The 23,860-nt window shown below is 44.8% G+C and overlaps 1 long non-coding RNA gene across 2 annotated transcripts in view; it reads left to right on the top strand.

Annotated features, from left to right (window-relative positions):
* Window positions 1-20,830: 20,830 nt before the first annotated feature.
* Window positions 20,831-23,860, top strand: part of LOC121074409 — a 59,677-nt gene continuing 56,647 nt past the window's right edge. For both annotated transcript variants that reach the window (XR_005822308.1, XR_005822309.1), the window contains exon 1: window positions 20,831-20,945. This is a non-coding gene — a long non-coding RNA (uncharacterized LOC121074409). The remainder of the gene's footprint in view (window positions 20,946-23,860) is intronic.

Genomic DNA, 23,860 nt, shown 5'->3' with positions numbered 1-23,860 from the left:
AATGTTGCGTGACTTTGGAGAATTGGCAAGGGGAAAAGGAATGCTCAACTGCTGGAGACTTGTTCAGTTATAGGCTGGCTTTGTCAAGGCTGCCTCTGTGTAATGATAACTGAATATATGGGCAAAAGTTCTGTAACACAGTCGGTATGGTAATAAAGGGTGTATGTGCATCTGTGAGGACAATAGGTACAGAGTAGAGTGGAAGTGCAGGCAGAAATACAAACCATTATATGAGGTTGTAGACGTCATAATGTTAACAGCTATGATGGCTATCTTTGGCCTAATTATCTGCTTTGGATCTTCAGTGCCTTCCCTAGACTGAATTAATGAGTTCAAGGTTGCAACCATCAAGGCTACTGCTATTATAAGCAAGGCCTGTGCACCAACGAATAAAATCTCTCCTATTTATAACCCCAGTCCAAATGCCTACTTCCAGCACTTCTAAATGCTAAGCTATAGATCTGGAAAAACAGATTGTGCTGCCCGGGAGGCTTGTATGCTCTTCATTTGAGATCCTCGCATCTCGAAGATAAAATGGACAGTAATGGCATAATAGAAGTCAAATCCATGAAGTCTGGGAGAAAGCATCTTATTCTCACATTACAGGAAACAAAAATTACACTTTTTTTTGGTGTCCATTCAGAACGAGCTCAGGGATTCTAGCCAGACATCTGTTAATACTAAATGCTACTGCTGAGAGATGGTTGGAAAACTGAGGTTTACTTTCAGCACAAATTGCCATACGCAATGTTTTCTCTACAAAAACTTTTCAACAAATGTGGGTTGTTTTGTTTTGTTTTTCCTAAGACAACTGGGGATTTTTTCCCTTAAAAACAGAGCAAAACAGGAAAATGTCAGTACCCCCCACCCCAGTGAACGTTCTTTGTCAATGCTTTTTTTTCCCCAAGTGGATGGAAAAATGTATGAGAGTATGACATCTGCATTCAGCCTCTCCCTTTTCTCAGCTGGCTCTGGGAGATAGCGTAATAGGTTTCATTCATTCACAAGCCTTGCAAAGTACAAGTCTTATCTCGCAGGTATTGTTGTGAGACATGAGGTCACGCTCCAATGGGGAGTTTATCAAACTTTGTGTTTACTCAGGATCACCTTTGAGAGTAGTGGTGGCAGCAGCGCTCCCTGTCCTGTGTGTCAGAGGCAGTGCTCACGTGTTGTGCCGAACTGGCTTGTGAGCACTACTGAACGTGCGTACAGCATTGGGGAAGTTTGCCCAATGCATCTGATGGTCACTTAATCCAGTAAAGGTATCTAACTTCTGCTTGCATATTTATTTATTACTTTTAGTCTTTGTGCAGGACAAGTGCATGACAAGCTGAGAATCAGACTGCAATAAATGAGTTTTATTAACAAAAGTTTTGCAGCTGGCTCATGTGTAGCTTTAAGCATTGTTTTGGTTCTGTAACCCCTCATCTCCAATGTACCCGTCCAGGAATGTCCTCATATTTATATGTATGTGTGTGTGCCCACACACATACAGTCATAGTTCTCATTGCTCTATTGTACTGGAGAAGTCATATTTAAAGGCATCTTTGGAAGCCAAGTTTGAAAACACTGTCAGTAGTCAGGAGGAACAAAGCATGCCTAGGCAGGTAGGTGCTCCATTGCACTTTCAAAACCCAGCTTCTTTGTGTATCTGAATGTCCTCTCAGCATTTGTTAAGCAGTGCAGCTTGGGTTTTACTTGGTTCTAATATCTAAGAAACAAATTTGAAAGATACTTCTCCAATGAAAGATCCTTATAGTAAAGCTTATTGCTCCTTTACCACACGGTTTCCAAGACAATTGTGTACCTTGTGACTGAGAGGAGAGAAATCCTGATGTGGTTTATCATAGATATTGAGATGGATATTTGAGTATATTTCAGCGTTTTATGTTTTGCCTTTGCACGTTGATTTAAATTCATTCTTTTTCTTCTGTTTTCTCACATTCATTGAAGAAATTTGATAAGCAAAAGAAAGTGCTTTTCTCTGTATGCTGCGTTGATCCATTCAGTGGTAGTAGACCCTCCTCCATGACAGTCTCATTTTGTTTATCCAGATTCAAATAACGATTGATAACTGGAAGTCTTACTGTCTAGTCCAAAGATGTTGTAAATGACTAGGAAATGGGAACTGGGTATCATAGCCATACAAGATATTCTAACAGTATTGTGATAACAGTATTCGTCTATTTTTCAAATGTGGAGGCCAAATTTAGATATTTGTTAGATTAATGTAGTTATCTAACTTTTTTCTTCACGTTGAGCAAATATTAATAACTTTCAAGGAAAGCAGTATATCTAGTTTTACTAAGTAGTAACATCTGCCCACAGCTTGGTATCTGAGTTTGTAATTGTTGACTTTATTCTTTTAAAACCAGCCGGAAAATTGTTTTCTGTTGCTCCTGCTCCTTGTTATGAAAATATATTTCCAACAATTTTTTAAAAATCACTTCCTCTACATATTCTCTTTTGTAATCACATCTGCAAGAAAAATGTGAGTTAGGAACATTAATCATTTGGGAGTCTTGTATCTAAGACTTTGAAGACAAAGTGCTGCTTCTGCTGACTGTAGACTTTTTGCCTAGGGTGGTTTCCTCTTTCCATATAAATCAAAAAAAAAAAAAAAAATCTGCTGTTCCTCCCAAATCAGACGGGGGGAGGGGGAACCCTAAAGGAATAAATAGATGGTTTCTGTGTGATGTCACTGCCATAAAAAAAAAACAAAATCTTCAGGACTTTTGAGAAACATCGTTAAAGCAATGTAAATGAAAAACAAAGCCAAATTCTCCACCTGCCCAAAGCTGGGGCAAAAAATCCACACACATCACTTCAAAAAAACAATAGATTTCCACTCTGAAGATCTGTTCAGATTAGAAGGAGTGTTTCTTAGGGTTCTGCAGTTTGGTTTCTAAGCTGCAGTTGCATATATATCAGCCTTCTGTAAGAAATGCATCAAATGGTAAGTTTTATTAGCAGCATTTGCTCATCTCCTCCTCCTCCCCCCAGTTTCTGTGAAGGATATGCAGCTTATGAGCAAAACTGGCTGCTGGGCAAAGGCTTACCTATTGAAAAGCAGTGGGGAGGCTACTTGTGGAATATTGACGTCTGCTTCTAGGAAAGATGATTTACCAGTCTGCCAGGTGACAGCACATAACTGAGAAGTTTAAGCATCTTCCCTGTTGTTACTCGTCAGAGATGGATATTTCACCCAGCACGTGCAAAGCCAGTAGACTAACATAGATGCAGGTGAATTCCTATATCTTGTGCGTTTTGTCTTTCTGTCCCTCTCTGGGCATCTGTTGTCATCATCATCTATCCACTAGAGAGAAGTCTCTCCATCAGGTAAGAGCTTTCTTTTCCTGTCAGGAGCAGTACAACAGATTCTTGTTTGTTGTAGATGACTTGGTGTAAGAAGCGTGTTAGTATTATTGCACACAAATAAATTTATTGGCACATAAATCAATAGTGCTGCAGATCAAAAGGAAGCCTGTGTTGGTAAGCAGTATTGGCATGTGGCTGCCATAATATCTGATTATTACCAGATAGCATTGAATAGCATCTTCTTTATCCTTTGCAGTGTTTTTGTTAGAAAACTTAGTAGTTATCTGTATTGGAGGTGAGGCACTGAAGCACGGGTGGGATTTATCCTCCCTGCTGCCTGCGTGCAGGCTCGGCCCTGGCCCAGCTGCAGTGGGGCCCGCTGGTGCTCCAGCAGGGATGTGCCGCACAGGGGAGGGAATGGCCAGCTGCATCGCTCCTTCTGCTTGCCTCTGGGTTCAGCAAACTGAATGGTTCTGAGGAACAGGGCCTTGACCTGGGGGGTATGCCTGCTGTAGTGTTTTAATATTGAAATACTATGCTAAAGTAACAGCAGGGTTGGGGGAACAGGCTTGTTGTTGCACTCCTAATCCAGGAATGCAGTGCTTGGGAATAGAGCAAGAATGTTGGTGTAGGTGAATTGCCTTTGGTTCTTGCAGTCTTCGGTGTGAAAACACTGTGGAGAAGCTAGGAATTAAACTGAGATCTCCCGAGCCCTTGCAGAAGGGCTTGTCCCGTTTGTTCACTAACCTTCCCCTCATATAACTTTCTACCTTGGCATGACTAATGCTTCAAATTAATGTATACTAACCTCTAGTGTTTCAATATAATAACATAATTTATGTCTTAATACAGAATTTAATTTTTGTACTTGCCTGTCATGTTTCAGGCAGTGGGAAGGGTCAAGGAACAGGTGTGGGTGCTGGGGAGCACTCTGCTTGCAGCTTTCCCTTTGGTCACAGGTTACAGATGCCTTGAGCTTGCTGTTGCTGGCTGAAGCTGTACCAGGGTACAAGTCTTGTTCCCCTAGACTCCAAACAGAGTTCTAGTGCCGGAAGTGAAAAATAAAGAAACAAACAGCAACTTTCTGAATGTTGGAACTAACTCCTTTGACTCATTTGGAAAAGGGTCAGAACAGAAACAGCTGTGTGCTGCAATGCTAGGGGAAGGGAGCAGAGCAATTGCGGCCTTTTCCTCCCCCTATATCTGAGTCTTGCTTCTGTGGTTTTGTGCGATTGGAGGAAAGAATTGCCACGATTACATTCTTCATGTGTCTGCTGTAATAAGCCCTTTAATAACCAAGGGGATAAAGATCAGAAAAGGTCCTTTTAGACATCTGTAGTCATTGGGAGCAGTGGTTTTTCAGAATCTTCTTCAGCGAATGCTTGCGATAGCCTTGTGGTGAAGTATGTGCAACAGGTGGGAAAAACTGGGGAGACAAAAAACAGTGCATTGTATGGAATCTGCCCGCTTGCATTTCCAGGCCAACATCCCTCTTGTCCAAACTCTGCTAACGTTGAACAGGGTAAAGACAGGTTACCTTCTTTTCATTTTGAAAGAGTCACCCCCTGCATCGGCAAAATTAAAGCTTGAAGATATTGGACTGAGATCATGCCAAAATAATAAAAATAAAACAGTAAATAAATAAAACTTAATTTTATGCTGTATATTCAGGCCTATATTTAACTAAAAACATGCCCAGCAGTACCTGTGTCCCTGCCACGCAGTATTCAAAAGGCATAATACTTTCCCTTACTTTCCATGCCATAAATATGCTGCTATGCAAGCTGAGTGCTGCAGCATCACATCTGCTTTTGGGACCGATGCTCGCAGGCCTTTATGTGCCCACTGGATCACTGCATGCTTTTGGGGGTTCTAAAGCAAGAGACTTAAACTCTACCTGATCACATGCTGCACAGGCAAGTACTGTCTGTCATACCGTCCTCGTTCCCCCCTCACACACACATGCACACACGATCACCAGCTCTGCAGCTTGGTTTTTGCAGGGGAGAGCTGCTCTTGTGGCCTCCAAAAGCTTGCTGCATCTCCAGGGGACAGGGGCTGGTGCCCTTCACAGGGCAATAACTTTAAAACTGACATATGTTGCTTTGCACTTGCTGCAATTATTTAAAAAACCTCTGTGTCAAATGGCCCACGTTAAGCCAAAGAGCATATTACTAGGGGTGTGCTAACCGCACGAGAGCGCTAACCCAAAGTTGACAGCCTGACCCAGCACCGTGCTTTAAGAGGGCAGGGCCATAGCATTGGGGATGGAATTCTGCTCTAATTAGGCCATTACCTAACCTTCAAAGCTGTATTTTCTTCCTCCTCTGCATGCAACGCGGGAGGAAAGGCTGCTGGAGAAGACAGGAAGAGCCCTATCTGATCCTTATCGGGAGCGGACGAAAGCCATGTGTTGCTTTTTCCTTTTGACGTGTGCAATTAGCTTGGCTCGTGTGGAAGAAACATGTCAAGGTAAATGGGCGCCTCTGTCCCTCCCCCGCAGCTCCCTGGCGAGGCCGTGGTTTGGCCCTCCTGCACGGGGCCATTTTATCACCTGCTGACAGCCGTGCCCCTCGTAAAGCCTGCTGTGCACCGTGGCTGTGCCCCATCCTGGGGTCCCTCTGCAGGGCCGTGCATCCAGTCTTACAGCCTGAGCGCGCGCCTCATAAACCTCGGCGTGAACCCACGTCTTTCCGTTTCTCCTTGCCTGTTGCTTTATGCCCCCCCTTCCAAAGAAGCCTTTCTGTTTTCATGGGGAGAGAGCGATCTTTCTGCCCGTGGCAGACAGCTGTGGCCCTTCGGAGCAGCGGAGGCTGCATGCTGCCCCTGGCCGCAGGCTCACAGTGCTGCATTGAGCCCGTGAGGGGACAGAGGTCGGGCACCATGTTGGAACAGGAGGAGTACTTGAAGCTGAAGGTAATGGTAATGGGAACAGCAGTGGATCTTTATGGTTAAAAAACGTACTTAATTTTGTTTTATAAAGGGGAAAATGGTGGCAGGGCAAAATCCAGCAGCTCCCCTGAGGGCACACTGGAAGGTTCTGCAGTTGGCCTAACCAGGGGCTGACCCGGCCAACAACACCCGCGGCGCGGTGCCCACGGCATCCCCGGGCATGTGGCCGCTGCGCCACGCCAGGCCCCGGCCGAGTGCCGCTTTGAGGCCACCCTGACGGCCAAAAGTGTCACCAAAGGGCGACAGAAACGGGCCGGGGGGGGGGGGGGAACCCGGCGGCGGCTCGGCGCTAGGTGGCGCACAAGGCCCGGCACGGCTCGGCCCGGCCCGGCCCGGCCGCCGCCAGCTCCCCCCGGCCGCACCGCCCCGGCCCGAGGCGGGCAGGACTGCCCTCCTCGGCCCGCATCGGGGTGGGTGGTTTTTTTTTTTTTTGGGGGGGGGGGGGCACCACACGACGGCAAAAAAAAAAACCACCAGCGTTATTTTCTTGTTTCCCGGGTTCTGCCTTACTCGAAGCAAAACCTTCTGGTGGCTTTCTGTGGCTAATTTTGGCGCTAAAGTGAGCCTAATTGCCTTGCTATAATGAAGGGCCGCTTGAAGTTAAATAATGGCCCTTGCATTGTATTTATATGAATGAAGAATTAACCTTAAAAGGTTGCCCTTCTCGGAAAATGGATTGCACACTTGGTTCTCTCTATTGATTAGTTTAGGTATTTAAAGTGCTGCATTTTATCTCACTAGCCGCACGGTAAATTTGTCATGATGATACTTAGAGGAGCAAATTGACATTGTTTATTTTCCCAAAGCTTTTTGGCATATTTCTTGGCTTCTTACTGCACCTTTGAGCTATATAGTGTTGTACAGAGGAGCAGTGATAACCCTTCTGCTTAAATAAGCATGACAGTATAACATCTCTGTTCAGCCGAGACACCAATGAAAGGGATGCTGCGGCGCGAAATGTGTGTTGCATTGTAGCTGATGGAGGGAGGTGAGCAATCCTGAATAGGTTTTCGAGAGGGGTAGAGAATCCCCATATTGAAAGAATGATGAGAGGTTTGTCAAAATTTCAGTTCTCTCCAAGAGCTGGAGTTCATTTCTCCTTGGAGCTGCCAAATAGTGAGAGCCAGCCTCATAATTGCAAAGTACTTCAAGACCGGGTAGCGTTAGGGGGTTTTGAATGTGACATGTGCAGCTAAGCAAAAAGAGACGGGACACATGCGTGCATTACTTTACTACAGATTTCTGAGGAAATAATGGGATGATGTCGTTTTGAAGTTAAATACAGGCATCTGTTTTTCCTACTGAAGTTTCTAAACCTTTTTAAATTGTCCCCAAAAGTACTGGGGAATGGGGGGAATTTTGTGTCCTGTTGCTACCAAGAGCTTGAAGTCACTCTGTGTACATTGCTGCAGGACGCAGCGCTCTCTGTGGCTGTGCCCCCGAGGTGGCTGCTTTGCTGGGGATCTCCCCCTCTCCAGGGGCCCTAGGGATCATTGTAGATGTGGCTGCCCTGTGTCGGGGAGCAGGTTTGTGGGCACCTGCCATGGCTGAGCCCCAGCAGTATCCCCGCTCCCCACACCAGGGCCCAGCCACCCCGTTGGGCTGCGCGTGCGAGGGGCACGAGGCTCCGCCAAGGCGGCTGTTTCCACAGCTGGCAGCCTCTAATGTGCTCCTTCGGCTCCCCTCTCTGGTTTCTCAAGTTTGCAGATCTGCTTTTGGTCTCTGAACGAGCGACTGCCACCCCTTTCCTAACCCGATATCCTGCTCAGCGGTGGGAATATGCACGCTGCTTAAATCCCCAAACAAAATGGAAATGGAAAGGCTTCAGTTTAGTTGAAAAGAACAGCGAATTCTGCTCGCAATCTGTAATGCAATTAGCGTTATTTGACTTGGCAGCCTTCAGAGGGCCTGCGTGGGCCGCAGGCTGCGAGGGCCTGGAGTCAGCCTCTGTCTAGGAAGCAGGACTTGGGAGGAACTCGTGGTAATTCTTACATAGGAAGCCTCTCAGTGTTCTTCTCCCATAGCTCCTCTTCCCTCCAGCCTTGGTGTTTGGAGGCTGCAGCTGAGGCTCCAGCCTCTGCCTGCCTGTGCGACACGGGTGCTGTCCCGCCGCCTGCCGAAACGAAAATAATCCTGGGTCAGAACCCATGGAGCCATCTGTGTTTCTGAGGCTAAATTATTTCTTGTAAGGGAAATAGCATTCGGTTGGTGTATCTGGCCTGCTAATTGCTTTAACTGGCTGAAAAGATTTCAGTCTGTTCTTGAACTGTTTGTGCAAACTTACAGAATAGCCTCACTTTCAGATCCTGCCCTGTCCACAGCCAGAACGTATAAACAAGTCTTTTTGTAGGAAAAGCAGCACAAAGTTTCGAGTTATGCTAGCAGAGATTATGAGAGACAGGAAGTTATGGGCAAATTGATTTCACCACTGGGAAACCAGGGATTTTTTTTCCCCCAAGTAATGACTGTAAAGCATGCTAATGCTATTCAACATTAGTGCATTAAAGTGTGGCCTTATTAATTCAAGACATAAAGGCAACAAAATAAGCTGTTAAATTTAAAATATAATACATATATAATGAGAAAAAATGTGTGAAAGCTATATTCAAATGAAAATGCAGAATTGTTAGAGCTAGTGAAGTATCTTTTGTGCTGAGTTACGAGCATATGTAATAGATTTAATTATTAATTTCTCCATTGTTCTATGCACACAGACAGGGTTCAAGGCACAGTCATTCTCTGGCTTTCATAGATCTAATTTGTATAATTATTGCCTGAATAAAGAATTGCTCCGATTCCTAGCTCACTGCTGTCCTCTCCTAAGTACTATCTTGTTGCTGCTTTCCAAAAGGAGAGCACCTGCCAGTTCTTCAGGAATCAGCTGATCACTTCCAGTGATGAGGCACGCTCCCAGTGACGTTCCTTTTCAAGCCTTTTTGTCTAAATGAATTATTGTGCATCCTTTTTAATTTTATTGAACAAATTACATTTGTCAAGGTCTAGCTTTGTAAATAAATAGCTAGAGACACATGGATGCATATTGCTGCTGTTCAAGGTCTCTTGTTCTATTTATGGAAGCCAGATGAATGTGAAACAAAAGAGAAACTTTTCTCTAAAAGCAATTATCTTTCTGCATTCCCATCAGTATAATTATATTGCAGGGAATTTTAAGAAGTCATACAAGTAGAATTGAATACTTAAAATCATGGCTGAATCATTATGCAAAAGCTGAGCAGAGCATCTTGCCTCATGCTAAGAAAACACACCGTGACTGGCTGCTCTCCTCCACCTTTACACCTGCAATGTGTGTGGATTCGTCATCAAATAAGAGCCCGAGATCCTGGAGGATTCTATGCAAATGCAAAGTATTCATGGGAATAAGTACTGAATTCCTCTCAGTTTTTAAGTCCTACTACTAGTGGGTTGAAATATTTTATCACTCAGGCATTTAGAAAGTTGAGGCCCTGTTCTGTGAGTATCCTTAATCATGACAGTTTTGTTTGACACATTGTGGTATTAAAACAGGGCATCTTCTTTGTTTATGAGAAGGCCTTCCTAGGTGGTAAAAGGAATAAGACATTAGAACACATGGCAAGCTCCGGTCTGGCTCTGTAAAGGAATATGGTAAAAATCATTATGTTGGCCAGTAACGCTTTGAGAAAAACTGTTAGGACCTTTTAGGAAGCTGCAGTACCTGCATGGTTTGTAAAAAGTCACATCGGTCTGGGAGGAAAGTAGAAAAGTCTGCCAAGAGAGTGATTTTATTTTTTTATTATTATTTTATTTTATTTTTGTTCCATTGTCCCATCAAATTTGGTGAGCGTTTGTTGAAAGTATTGTTTTCTTCCCCCTTTTACTCACTGGGGAGGTGCTGTCAGACTACCAAAATACAAGCTGTGGAGATGTATAGGTGTGTTTGCACTGCAGTCAGAGCAGCAGCAGCTGCAGGGGCACTGCTCAGAGAAGGAGCAGACCTGCTGGGCCGAAAGCCTTCTTCCAAAGCAAAGGAGGCAGAGGTCCTGCAGCAGGGCCTCAGCTGCTGCTCCACCGCCGTGTGTCTGAGCTGCCGCCCTGCTTTGCACAGAGGTGCTGGGGAAAGGTGAGAATATGGTCATACCATTACACAATACTTGTGTAAGGAAGCCAAATAACAGTGGCACAGGACAAGTGTGTGATGTTCCCAGATTTGAATTTGTAGCCTATACGTTTAGGTGTATATTTGTATTTAATACGAGAAGATGACAGATGTATTCTTTCCAGCTAGATCTTTCCTTTCCCCTCCCCTATGGCAGCCAGCATTGCCTTTTACTTTTGCTGTTCTGCCTTTTTCCCTCTCCCAGCCTTCCTCGGGTTAAGCAGGACCGTGTAACTTAAACATTTGAAACACAGCTATGGAGAAATGAGGTATTCGGCCCAACCTTGGCACGCAGCTTTGGCAAGGCAGGAAACTTTCCTAAGTCCTCGTGCTGCAGCGGGCGCCTGCGCAAAGCTGCGCGCTGAGCGGTGCCCGTCCCACGAGGGACCAGCTCCGTGCTGCACACCGACATCAGCCGCAGCCCAGTGTTTTCTTTTCTGTGAAAGCCATTTTGACTGCCATGTGTTTGCATTTATTGCCTTTCCGGCTCTGTACATGACTCATCCGCAGCAGGATGGAGGAGTGAGGACAGAGCTGGGCTGCCAGAGAGCTCCTTTCCCCACTTCCCAGCCCTGCTTTGGGCAGCTCTCTGCAAGGCATTCCCATGGCAAGCAGCCATTTGCCAGGCTACAGGAGTTAACCCCCCAGGAACCCATCAGCCAAGCTCAGCATCTCTTTGCAGGGCAGGCACACGAGGGCTGTCCCCTTCCAGCGCCTTGATACCGGAGGCCAGATCTCCTCTCTGTAAAGTGATGGAGGCTGCAGGAAACCTTTATTCGTTCTAGCTTTGAACCCTGCTGTTCCCTACATGTTGCCCTCAAAATATACAGCCACAGGTCTGCTGCTCCTAGGTTTTAGTTCAATCCAAACCTAATCTTTTCGTCTTTCTCCAGAAGCCCCACTGGTGCCAGCATTTTCTTTCATTCAGCCATGGGCAGGGGTTGTAGAAGTGATTTCCTCTTGCTTCCCTCTGGGATCCTGTGCCAGGGCAGAAGGTTTACATCCATCTGATGAGGGTCCTCCTTGGGAAGGACTGTTACTTCTTTGGGAGTTATGTCTGAAGCATAATGGTATTTTAAGGGGCTTTTGTTTTTAGTAAATAACTCTCCAATAATCGGCAAATCTGGTACCAATCAGAATATGATACGTAACCTCAGCCAGTTTCAGTGGGGCTTATTTCTATTACATCTGGCAGTATGTCCAATGGGGGAGAAAAATCCTCGACCAGAATTGGCTGCACTGAAATCAGCTGAATTTTGGATGTGTTCAGCCTTTTTGGCCAGACTCATTCCGGTTCATGAGAAGTAATTATCTCTTGAGCATCACATTAATATTAAAGATCCATAGGCATTAGCATTTAGGCAATATACCTTCTTCCCAGCTCCAAAAAAAGATGTGGGATAATTGATCTGAACGTGCTCCAAACGTGCATATGTCTTTATTTATGAATTCCAACGTAGATTGTTTGGGAGGAAAAGGAAGAATAAGGAAAAGCAGGCAAAAAAGTTTAAACCTCTCATCTCCCTGGCCGTTTCTGTTAGGAATAGTTATAATCCCTTGAAAATGAGTTGTGAAAGCTGACAGCATGTTAATAGCATGTGTTACAGACACCAAATCCCTGTAGCTGGTATTTCTGATTTACGCCTTTCCCTATTTCTTAGATCAGGGAAGTCCTGCTAGTTGGAGCGCCAGCCGCTGCGTGCAGGTAGGACGGTGGCTGTAGAGCCCAGTCTGGGCGCCCCGATGGCTCCTCTGCCTATGGTCGGTGTGAAATTACATCCCAGCCTCTGCCTGATGAAGGAGAATTTGGCCTTGGAGCACCCAGAGCACTGTCTCCTGCAGGGTGTCCATCTGCTAGCCACAGGGGTGCTGGGTTGACCCATCCCAGACGTTGATGGTGGCCGTGCTGGGATGCAGTGGTTGCATTCAGAGGAAACGTCGGTCTTGGTGGTTTGGGTTCCGCTCGCAGCCAAAGCACGGTGGAACCCCCAGAGGCGGCAGTGCTGCGGGCTGAGGGCAGGGATGGAGCCGCTGGGCATCCCCGCACTGCCGTGCTGCCATGCTTCCCATCACAGCTGGGACACGTCTGCCCTCGGGTGTGCTCATGGCACGGGGATGGGTTTGCATCGCTCAACCTTCCACCGGCAGAAAGCTCAATTGCTCCATACAAGCCAGCAGTGTCATCACATGAAATTGGAGGGGAGCTTTTTCCTTGCTAAATTTTGTATTGTGCTCAGCGTCATTCAGCAGGGAAAACCAAGCCTGTAAAAGTGCCGCCAGCTTGATTCAAATCCTGCGTGTGCACCCGCCTCGTCTCCACGCCCTCCCGAGGGGCGTCAGGCACGGCCCCTTTGCCCGAGCGGCCATGGGCTGGCCCAATTTCCTGCAGAGCGCAGCAAAGGCCATAGATATCAACTTCAAAGGTAAACAATTACCTTTTATTATCACACATGGCTTTAGCTCTACCCGTTTCAAATAGCACATAATCACAAGTCTGTGATAACATTTACTCCTGATGAGAGAAAATTTACCAAGTACTAAATTGCTGCTGAGATGACGGGAACATGAGCCAGGCAGGAATTAACTCTGATGATGAGTCAGCAGACGTTAATGTCTTGCACCATGCTGGATACATCTGCCGAGCTGTCCACTGTTGAATCATCTTAAATATTTCTGTGTTATTACCCCTCCAGGAAAAAGCATCGGAGAACTTTTGTGTGTCTGTGTTTATATATGCATAAGCTATTTTAAAGTAAATATATGCAGGCATATAACAAGTGTATGCATTTAGGTATGTAGGTAATTTTCAGCTACGGAAAGGATGAGCAACCAGCAACTATTTAAAGTAAAACATGCGTGGAAATGCTAATAGCAATTGCCTACATTCGGTGTTTGGAAAGCGATAGCTTTGCTCAGTTGTGGCTCTGATGAGCCTGGGAACCTCGTGTCCACACTGCACACCCTGGACCTCCACGCAGCCTGGCCTGGCCTCAAAGTAAGAGCTGCAGGTTCACTCAGGGCTCCTCATCCCCATGTTTTGGAAATTAATCTCTCCAGAACTAACACAGCAGCTGCAGAGCGCTGTGTTCAAGTATACCAGCTCTTTGACTTTTTCCCTTTTTTCTCATATGCCGAGAATGTCAAAATGTAGTTGGATGAATGTAGTTTCTAGGCACAAGCAAAAGCATCGGATGAATTCAGTGGAGAGGGGCAAATGACTTAAAAGAGATCATTTTTCATAAGAGCCCTGCAATCGTGCCATCGTATGTTGTCCTTGTTCTGCGGTGTATCTTCAGCTGATGCTGGATACTGGCGTATAACTGGGGATGCAGCAGGACTTTACTCTGGACAATGTAACCATAGCACAAAGGAAGAAGTAGAGCTTTATTTAGTAAATTCTTTGTTGTATTCTGCTTATCTCACTGTGGCTAAGCAGATCAGGTTGTTCTAAAATGATTGTCTATTCTGGCCTTAAAATGTATACAGAGTTGACCAATTGTAAGCACGTGAGAACTGCAGTAATTTAGTGCACATCTTGCAAAACTGCTTTTTTTTTTTTTTTTTGAACTCCAACTTTCTGAGGTCCAGAGGTCAAAAGTTAACTCTAGTGAGAAATGTGAGAGTTGTCCGTGTTTGCCAAAAGATTTGTTGTTTCAGGCATTCTGCAGTCTGAGTCTCACCACTCTGACTTGCATTTTTAAGGTTTTCCCACCCCCCTAAGTTTCAGTTGCAAGTTTAAAAAAACAAAACAAAACAAAAAAAAAACAAAACAGCCAATGTTTTGGAAAGCAGATCAAGGGCAGGGCTTGGCTGTTGCAGATGGAGGTGGGAAGCCCAAGCTGACAGCGGAGCTGCTGCCCCCAGGTGCAGCGTGGGGTTGTGGTGGGATGGTGCAGCCTCATGGTGCCCATCATCACTCTCCTTTTGCTCTCCTTCTCACTACCGCTGATCCCAGGTTTAGCCTCCAGTCAGGGCGAGCCTGTGGCTGCCTGCCATCTGATGGAGGTGCTCTCATCCCATCTCCTCCTCATCCCGGGGCGGGCGCAGCTGCCTGCTGCTGATGTCCCCGCTAAGGACCTCAGGACAGGTTTCAGTATTAGATGCCTGAAATAGCTCAAAGGAAATGATGTGAACATCCCCTGAACAGTGAATTTTGCACTCCAACACTGCATTTTCCAAAAATTAGCACTTGCAACTCATCCTGAGGTACCCTAAAATAACAACTTAGTATTTAATGAATGTTAAGGGGGAATTAAAGTAAGATAAATGGTAGCTTGGTTTCAGGCTTCTTAGTAGTTGCTGCACAAAAGGAAGGCAGTGTTTTTAGACCAAGCAAGAAATTCATCCTTTGAGGATTGGTTTACAGTCCTCCAAAATTTTCCATGGGGTTAATAACCAAGTGAAATGTCCTGGTGGGAATGATGACATTCCCACTACTGCCCAACCCTTAGCACGGTGTGTCAGGAAGTTTCGAGTCAGTTGCAGAATTTTTCTTTCACAGTGGAAGAAGATGCATCTCCAAATCTATCTGAAAATCTTTCTCCCATTTTCGTTTGCAACACGAGCTTCTCGGGCACAGCGTATTAACTCTTCTTGAAGCACAAAATTAAGAATACAAGTGCCAGAACATTTTTGTCAATGGTTTCCAAAAAACTATGGAATTTCCTGCCCAGCTACATCAGATCAGCCAATAACTTTGTAATTGCTAAAAACAGCCTGTTGATTTTCCTCCCAAGTGTTTCAGCTGGCCTGGCTGAGCTTTCTCTTTTCCACTGTCTTGAGATGTTTCTCTCATTGTGCACTGCGCTGTATTTTTATGGTCAACATATCCTATAGCAAACAATTTCAGGCTGATGGCGGAAGGGAGATTGGATTCAGGTTGGAGATTTGAGCCTGGGACAGGGAGCCAGGAACGCCTCAGTTCCTGGACCAGATCTGCCACTAAATCAGGAATCCACATAAAACAAAGCCACATGATGAGCGGCTGCAGGATGATTTGATTTTCTGTGCAGAGGAGGAAGCGAGCGCTTGAGCGTGGTTCTTGCCTTGGCGTGCCCGCTGCAACCAGAGCCGCCGTTACAGGTGGGCCGCGGGCTGGGGCAGGCTCACGGGCGGGAGGCCGCTGTCTGAGCGGGGACCGTGGTGCTCACCGGGCGACGCTCGGGCTGTCTCGGAGGTAAACGCAAATAAATTAGTTAAGTGCATCTGTATGAAATTTTCCTGTTGAAAAATTCATTCTATAAAAACATTTATACCGTATTCTTTATTGTCAGCTAATCCTGCCCAAACTCATTAAATGGCAGTGTGTGGGTTACTCGCTGTCAGTGAAATTATCAAAGGCATTTTTCAGCTGGTGCACCGGGAAAGCATGTGCTTCAATGCCAACTAAAACAATAACGAGGAAATGTTATGATCAGACTTGACCAAATGACCTTTCCCATTTTAGATTAGTTCTTAATTTCAGCACAAGGGTCATCCTGTGAGAATACTCACAATAAGTCACTGCTCACCTCTCACATGAAAAAGAAGTGACTTATTAGAAATCTCACTGTACTCATTGCACTTAATGAGATGTGGAAAGCTTTGTAATTTGATTTGCTGGACCATATGCTGTAAAGGGATACTGCTGATTTCATTCCTCCACATTTAATTTAAGCAGTATGCAATGGCTTCTTCGTATGGCTACTTATATAATAAAAATTAACTTGAAGTATAAAAAAAATACGCCATTGTGGGGTTTATTACTCTGTGGTTGAGTTTCAAGTGTTTTTCATTGAAACATCTGTAAGTAATGTGTAGGTCTAATTTTAAATCCTGGCAAATATTTTCCATTTAACATTTGGTTTTACTGACAGGCTTGGAGTGGTGGTTTTCAGAGCTTGTCAGTAACAGATACGCATTTTCAAAGATAAACATTTTTTTAATTGAAGATAACTGTAATTCAATGCTTGCTTATCCAATCCGTCCTGTGTTTTAGTGGCTGCCAGCAGCAGTGCAGACGCTTGTCCCCTCTCCCTGCAGACCCCTGCAGCAGCCGGCACCCTTTCCCCCGTGGCTGCTGGGGCTCTCTGTCACCAAGAGGCCTGGGCCTGTGGGGTGATGGCGGGGCGAGTAGAAGCATATCTCCTGGGGGATGTCCCGTTTGGATGTCTTGTGTGGGGGACATTTGACTCCAGAGGGTGGATGTGGGCTCAGTGCAGGGTGGAGCTTGGCAGGGCCTGGACCACGGTGGCTCACCATCAAGACTGTATTTCAGGTTATTTGATTTTCGGCTGCAGACAAAATGAAACAGCTTGAACAGGCGGGCTGGCCCGCGCAGCCTGTAAAAGCGGAGACCAGACTGGCTTTGTAGGTGCACGCTGTGCTGCCCCGCGCGGCCTTCTGGCAGTGGCACCTCGCGGGAGAGCCCCAGCCAGGGCTGGCGGGCGGGATGGACATACCCAGTGTGGAACAGTGAAGGGCCCATTTGGAAACCGAACATCAAGATTGTTTTTGAAAGAAAGCCTTGGAAGGCTAGAAATGCCAGACACTTATTGGTTTCACCCTGAAAGAAATACCACGATGTTTTTTGCAGTTATGTCTGAGGTGTCCGTGGGCTCTAAGCACAAGGGCTGCATGTGTTTTAACTGAACCTGTTGGCTAAATCTGAGACCGGAAGAAGAAATGTTTTCCAGAAAAGTGTGGTGGAGCGTGACAAGAGAGCTGGGAGGGCTGTGGCTGTGCTGTGGCGGGGATTCAGCAGATAGACGAATATGGCCGTGCTGTGAGGCAGGCGCGGCGCTGGCTGTGCTCCTCTCCTGCCCTGCGAGCTCTGCTGTTCTCTCACCATGATTTTGAGAACAAGCTGGATTTTGCTTTCACTAAGAAATAATAATAGTGAATTATTTCCCTTCAACCACTGTTGTCATCTTGTTGAACCCTGAACTGCAGCAGCAGGGAATTAGGTCTGGGTGCAGACGGATTAGCTGCTGTGAGGGGCTGTGGGAGGCAGAGGCCTGAGGGACGCCGGCACAGGGGGCTCTGTCTTTGTTACCAAAGATGTCATGTTTCTTTTTAATTTGGAAACTCTTTAATGCCTGGTGACTGGATGTGTTTTTGGTTCAGCTGCTGTACCTAAGACAAGGGCCTGAGAAAGATCTTTTTGAGTTTGAGGTCTGTGTCCGCCTTGGTGGTGACTCTGCCAGGGCCCTTCATGCATGGATCTACAGATTAAAAAAATAACAGCAAAATGAGGTTTCAATTTTAACATGTCCCTGTTTTCTTTCATCAGAAGTTTCAAAATGCTTCTGAGGAGGTTGGTGATAGTCATAATCTCAACCACCGTGATTTCTCATAAACAGTGAGAGAAACTACAGCTTTACTGAATATAGCGTCTGTTTTAAATGGCTGGTGGTTCACTTGTTTTTAATATGAGTACAAGCACAGAGGCAAGTAAAATCTAATGAAAGTGCTTAGAAGATTTTGTTTTGATACCCCACAGCAGCCCTGGTTTCTACTAAAGGGGTAAAAGATTTCTTTATAGCCAGGCCTGCAGAAGCCAGAAATTTAATCTTTCTATACAACTTATTTTATTGCATTTTTAATTTTCTCTTGCATTATCCTGACCCTTTTCTATAGCTTTTGACGCCTGGTGCTTAATTACTTATCATTAGCAATGTACATGGGGGCCTTCCTGCATATTTATAAATGTGATCATTAGTACATGGGAAGACAAAGACTTCTTTAAGACTGTCATTAGTTATTCTGTTTTCATAGAAATGTTCATTAGAGAAACTACCCACCTGGTTAAATAATTATAATTAAGAATTGGTTATCTCCTTTGCATTTTTAACTTGATCTTCAGGATGTGTGTACATAGCTGAAGAAGCCTTGTTTGGCCGTCATACTATCCTTTCTTTTTGATTTGAATTGTCAAGCAGGTTTAAATGCTGAGTTTTGAAACTGTGTACCCTACGAATGATTTATGGAAAGATAGGTTATTAAAAAAAAGAGGGGGGGGCGGGAAGAAATCAACCCAGCAATTATCTCTGAATTCATTAACTGCGCGCTGGTGGCGAGAGGTTATATAAGCCATTTACTGTAATGCATGGTATGGAGCTAAAACAAAATGTCACTGGAGCCTGATTTCCCTGCCCCATCTGCGTTACTCTCTGCAGACACCCAGCCTGCTGGGGTACCCTTACAGAAAATATCATTTCAATTTTTTGATAGGGTATTACTTAGAAATGGTGACAATAAGTGCGATCGTGTCAGTCAGTAATCCTGCTCCCGACTGTCATGGGGAGCTGGTAGGAAACCTGTCCGAAAGCAGCGTGCACACGCGTGTCTGCTGCGAAGCTGCAGGGAAGGGAGAGCATCGGCACGGGGAGGGCTCACCTCTCCTGAACAGCAATGATAGAAGAGCTTGTCGGTGGCATAAATATCATCTGTAAACAATTAAGCAGCTACTGCTCATTCAGGGCAGTTTTGAGAAGCAAAGGAAGTCTGCAATCAGTTATATCTCCAATTACCATAAAAATATATTAGCCATTCATTCATTTATTAATGATTCATCAGTTAACCACACATAATGAGCAAATAATTAGCAATGCTGTACGGTTGCCAAAATTGAAGAAGTGTTGGCATTTTAAAGATGAAAGGTTGCATTTATGTAAAAAGTCGTGTGGTGATAAAGTTAATACAGAAGATAATTATAAAAGTGGCTGTCCTATTTTAGAGGCTGAGGTCCTGCAAAACTTGCCTAATTGAACTGAAATTAATATTCTTCAAAAGCATGCGTGTTATAGCATACTAGCTGCTGAATTTACTTGGAGATCTCCCTTCAGTAAGATACGTTGCACAATACAAGTTAATAAAATGCCAGACAGCAAGACTGCCTTCTTTGTTTGCTCGGTTCAGGGCCTTGTGGAAAACAATAAATTGCATTCATGTCAGCCGAGGCCCATCCCTTTGCTAATTACCGTTTGGTGCTGAAATGACTTCTGTGAAATTGGGAGCATGAAGAAACACACAACCGTACAAGGGAGGCTTTTCAGACTACAGCAGTAAATGCGAGATAGGCCTTAGGCGCACAGATGTTAAAACAGTGAATTCCCCTACAGATTACACTAATGGAAACCCTGTCAGGGTAAGTCAAATCCGGGGTCTGTGGTCAAAATCTAATTAATGTTCCTGTACTTAAAAAGAATATGAATGCCTGGAGGTGAGGAAGAACATAAGAAACTCGCTTGTTTGTAAAATTACTTGTGTGAATGGCAAGCACCACCGAATCCATCCTTACGAGGTAACACCTGTAGCTGAGCTGCTTACGCCACTTAACACAGCACGTTGGGCCACGAGTCTCAACCCCTTTGTAGGTCCTGCACGAAAGCAGCCATTAGCACCTGGGCCGTGTCCCCCGTGGACACTCGTCGGCATCACTAAACGCTCCCTCTTCGTTTGGCACAGCTGAGCAGTGTCAAGGTCTCTGGTTGGGAAGTACTTGTAGCTGAAGACATATGAGAGGGCCAGCTTCTCTCTGTGCAAAAAATCAGGCTGCTCTGCGTAGGTTGGGCTTGAGGACACTGCTGGGGCTCTTACAGCGCTTTCACAGCTGCACTGTGCATGGTCTGTGCAATAGCAGAGGAAATGAATTTATAATGCAACAATCTCTTCATTTTCACAAGCACAAAAATTCCCCCAAATACTTAAAATAACACTCAGAGTGGGACAGACCTTAAATTTTGAATAAATGAAACCCTACTCCAGTGTGTTGCTGAAACAAGCTTGTTATTAAAGAAATAAATTTGAAACAGCAAGTGGTTGGAGAATTTTGGATTTAATTATTTAAATCTACTTAAGATAACTCTCTAGCAATGTGTTTGGGTTTCCTGTTGAGAGCGTGTTTTCTGGGAAAGGTATCCCACCCAGTGCCTTGGAAATATTAACTTTCTTATGCAATAGTGGTTTAAGCAGTAGAGACAAATAATTATAATCAGGCAAAGTATTGTATGGCAACTTGGTGATATTTATTTCCTTGACATGTTCTGCCATGAAAACTGCATAGATCTGTGGGGGGGTTGGAAAGATTGCCGTTCTCCTTGGCTAAATGGTACGTGTAATGCTGCTCCAAATGCTCTTTAGGTAAGAGAGAGAGAAGTTCCCTCGGCGTACTACAGAACCAGCCACAGCCAACAGTACCTGGACTAGTAGGTTTGCAATTGTAAACACTTGACTTGAGATATTATATATGGTCATTAAACAGATAAATGTTGGCTATTGGATTTTGTTCATTGCTGGTTGTTGTACATTGGCACGCATGAAGAATCACACCTGTAGATGTGCTTTGTGGTGGAAACCTAAAATATCATCTTCAGGATGTTCTGTAGGATTGTTCCTAGCATGGCACAGATCAAGAAGGCAATAAATCTGCCTTTTCTTTTGCAGGGCCATTAACAGGAGCTTGCTGGATTTTGGCTCTGTGTTTAGGGTGAGAATGAGGTGTGTATTCAAGATGCCTCTGTTCTGCACCAAACCCAAGAGAAGGACAAGAAGCGAGGAGGTACGTACCCTGTACCCAGCCACAACCCAGGCATGGGGGAAGGAGGTGCACCCACAGCTGCCGTGGCGCAGTCAACTTCCTCAACAGCCAGGAGTGAGCAGGGGAGAAAACTCGGGCGCTGAGTCACGTTTCCTTCCCGTGGGCTCATGCTGGGACAGACGGACGTGACTGCACTGTGTGCCGGCTTGGCTTGGCTCCTGTGGGGCAAGCAAGCTGTGTGTGTGCTGTGCTGTGAAGAACAGGGATGGTATTTTTGTATTTTAATACCCTCACAAGTGAGTTCAGCACTGGGTTCTCTAAAATTCACAACATGTGCAAGGATGGTGTTTGACCAAAACCAAAAGAGCTGCCTGGTTTTCCTCAATCAAGCACGCTCACTGGTTTACCATATGATTATTAATAATGTTTCCTTTTATAAGAATTTTTATATTTTCAAGAAAAGACAGTCCTATAGATATTTTTTTCTTAAGAAATGATGCCTATGCTTATGAGTTACATGATGCAAATGCTGATGTAAAGGTTAGTTCTTGCTTAAGAGAAATGTTTCAGTCCACCAAAAGGGGTTGATTAGTGTCCCCTAGCTGAACCATTTTTTCCCTCTGTTGCTTTGACCCATTGATTTAATTAAGGTCTAATAAAGAGGGGGCTGAAAGATTGTTAAAAATCTTTTTTTTTTTCCATGGATCTGACCTATTCTGGTCTGTCAGTGCATTTTTGACTTGTACATGCCCTCTTTAATATGTAAGCACACTGACACAGAGCTTGTCTTACAGCCAGTTGTTTTTTTTCCTCAATGGTAGGTCAGATTTAGTTTTGGTTTTAACCAAAACAAATGCTTTTCTGGAGACCTTTTATTTTAGTTAAAATAAGTAATGAAAAAATAACCAAAGCAAGTCACAGTATCAAAAGGAAAGACCTTAGAAAGCTTAGTGGTGACCCTTTCTTTTTCTGCTTCCTTTCCCATCCTCCTCTTGCCAGCAGAGAAAGAGGAAGAGAAATGAAAACTCTGGTTTTGCTTTCCAATTAAGTAACAAGGATGAATGGAAGTTTATGAAACATGGAAGTTTTTTTCATTAAAAATGCTTGCTATTTTTCAACTGATCCTACTCCTTATAACTTTGTGTCTTATTAGGTCAGTGTTAATGCTTAAAAAAATACTTCACACTACTTGTCATATTGTCAGCCTCCCCTTTTCCTTTCCCTTCTCCCACCAGCTCTACAATTTGCTACTTTGGGGTGAGAAGAGCTTTTTTCAGCATGCTAATTTTGCTACTGAGCAGGCTTATCTATATCTAATAAAAGGGAGATTACCACCAATGTGGCGGTAATTCTGCTCTTGCAGGAGGAGAGGTCTCCAGCACCAGTGCTCCTTGTGCTTTCTGGACACATCAGGACCGCACTGACGTTCTTCAAAAGAATAAAAAGGAAAAAAGGTCCAAGCTGCAACTTCAAGAAATGGCTCTGACATGCTCTTTGTGGCTTGAAAGAACAGCATTGCTATCAAGAGTAGCAGTTTGTGGCTGTGAACCTTCCTAGACAGCTCTTGGCTCAGGTTTCCATGCTGCTGTTCGTTAGCAGGAGAGCTGCCTGCAGGGCTGCTGCAAGTTTGCAGAAAAGCAGGATGTGCACTACAATAAAAATCCAGTTTGTGTTGTGGTCCTGGTACTGGCTGGGCACTAACCATTAAACCTGAAAGAGACAAGCCACCTGGACTTTGGGACTACAGGGATGTGACATACTGCTTGCTGGGGTCCATCCCTGCCCTGTAAAGTGCTAAAGCAGGTATATAAATCCTACTGTGTTCACTGGGAATTAGGCATCTGCTTAAAGTTAAGCACTTGTTTAGAGAGTTTCCTGAATGGAAGCCTGACAATTGTGCCCAAGAGTAACTTTGAAATTAGTTTTAATTTGCTCATCATGACCAGCTGTCATGAGTTTGTGGAAGAAGCTGGCTTGGGGAAGACGAAAGACTTTCCAAGCCCTCAGCTTTTATGTCAGCGCCTTTCCCGAGTGCCCAGCGCCCATCCAAGCCCGTGCAGTGCCCTCCAGCCCTGCCCTTGTTCCCAGCAGCTCCATGCTCCCCCCGGCTGCAGTGCCAGCCCCACGCTCTGCAAAGCAAGCTCTCCTGTGCAAGTGGAGTCACCCAGTTGTGCCTCACCAGCCATGCCCCATTTGGGGCAATCTTTGCAGGCTATAAAGGAGGAAGAGAAAGTCCCTGCTGTATTTAGTCAGCGAATGCAAAGAGAAGCTAGGAGAAAGAATGAGGAGGATAGAAGATTTGTGTCCAAGCCGATGGTTCAGCCGACGCCCCTGCTTGGAAACAGCTGGCACCACGTCCATTTGTGTCACCTGAGTCAGAAACTTTCAAGAGCCTTTTATTTGGGGATTTTTTTTCTTGGTAACCCCTTCTTTCTCACAACAAAGTTGGAGGTGAAACTTCAAGTTATAGCAACAGGTCTCAAAGAAAAAAACAAATCCAACAAGCCCAAATTACTACTTAACTCTGTATGTGCATGTTTACGTGCGTCATCTACTTAAGGCAAGCAGGACTGTGTCCATGTAGCCTAGAGTTATTTAATTTTTTTGCTCAAATACATGGTTAATTTGTCAATGGATTATAGCGCTGTTGTGTAGCTATTGGAAAAACTAAAATCCCCAATTAAAACATTTTAAAGGCTTTCTTTTGTAGAGTCCTTAGGTAATTAAGCTGAAGTACATGTACATTTCCATGTATAAATGTACTGGAGCAGTGGCAGCTGATGTGGTAGTTAAGGTCAGGTAGAAACCAGCCTTGCATGTAGTCTTATTTCCAGTGCTTCACTCAAAAATCTCCTAAATCTAAATTAATCTTCCAGAAATGTATGGGAAATTTGGTTTATGAGGGGAAAAAAGAGTCTTGCATTATTACCGTAGTC

This window comes from Cygnus olor, chromosome 8, assembly GCF_009769625.2.
Source record: "Cygnus olor isolate bCygOlo1 chromosome 8, bCygOlo1.pri.v2, whole genome shotgun sequence".
NCBI classification, from domain to species: domain Eukaryota; kingdom Metazoa; phylum Chordata; class Aves; order Anseriformes; family Anatidae; genus Cygnus; species Cygnus olor.
This window is presented reverse-complemented; position numbering and strand designations above follow the sequence as displayed.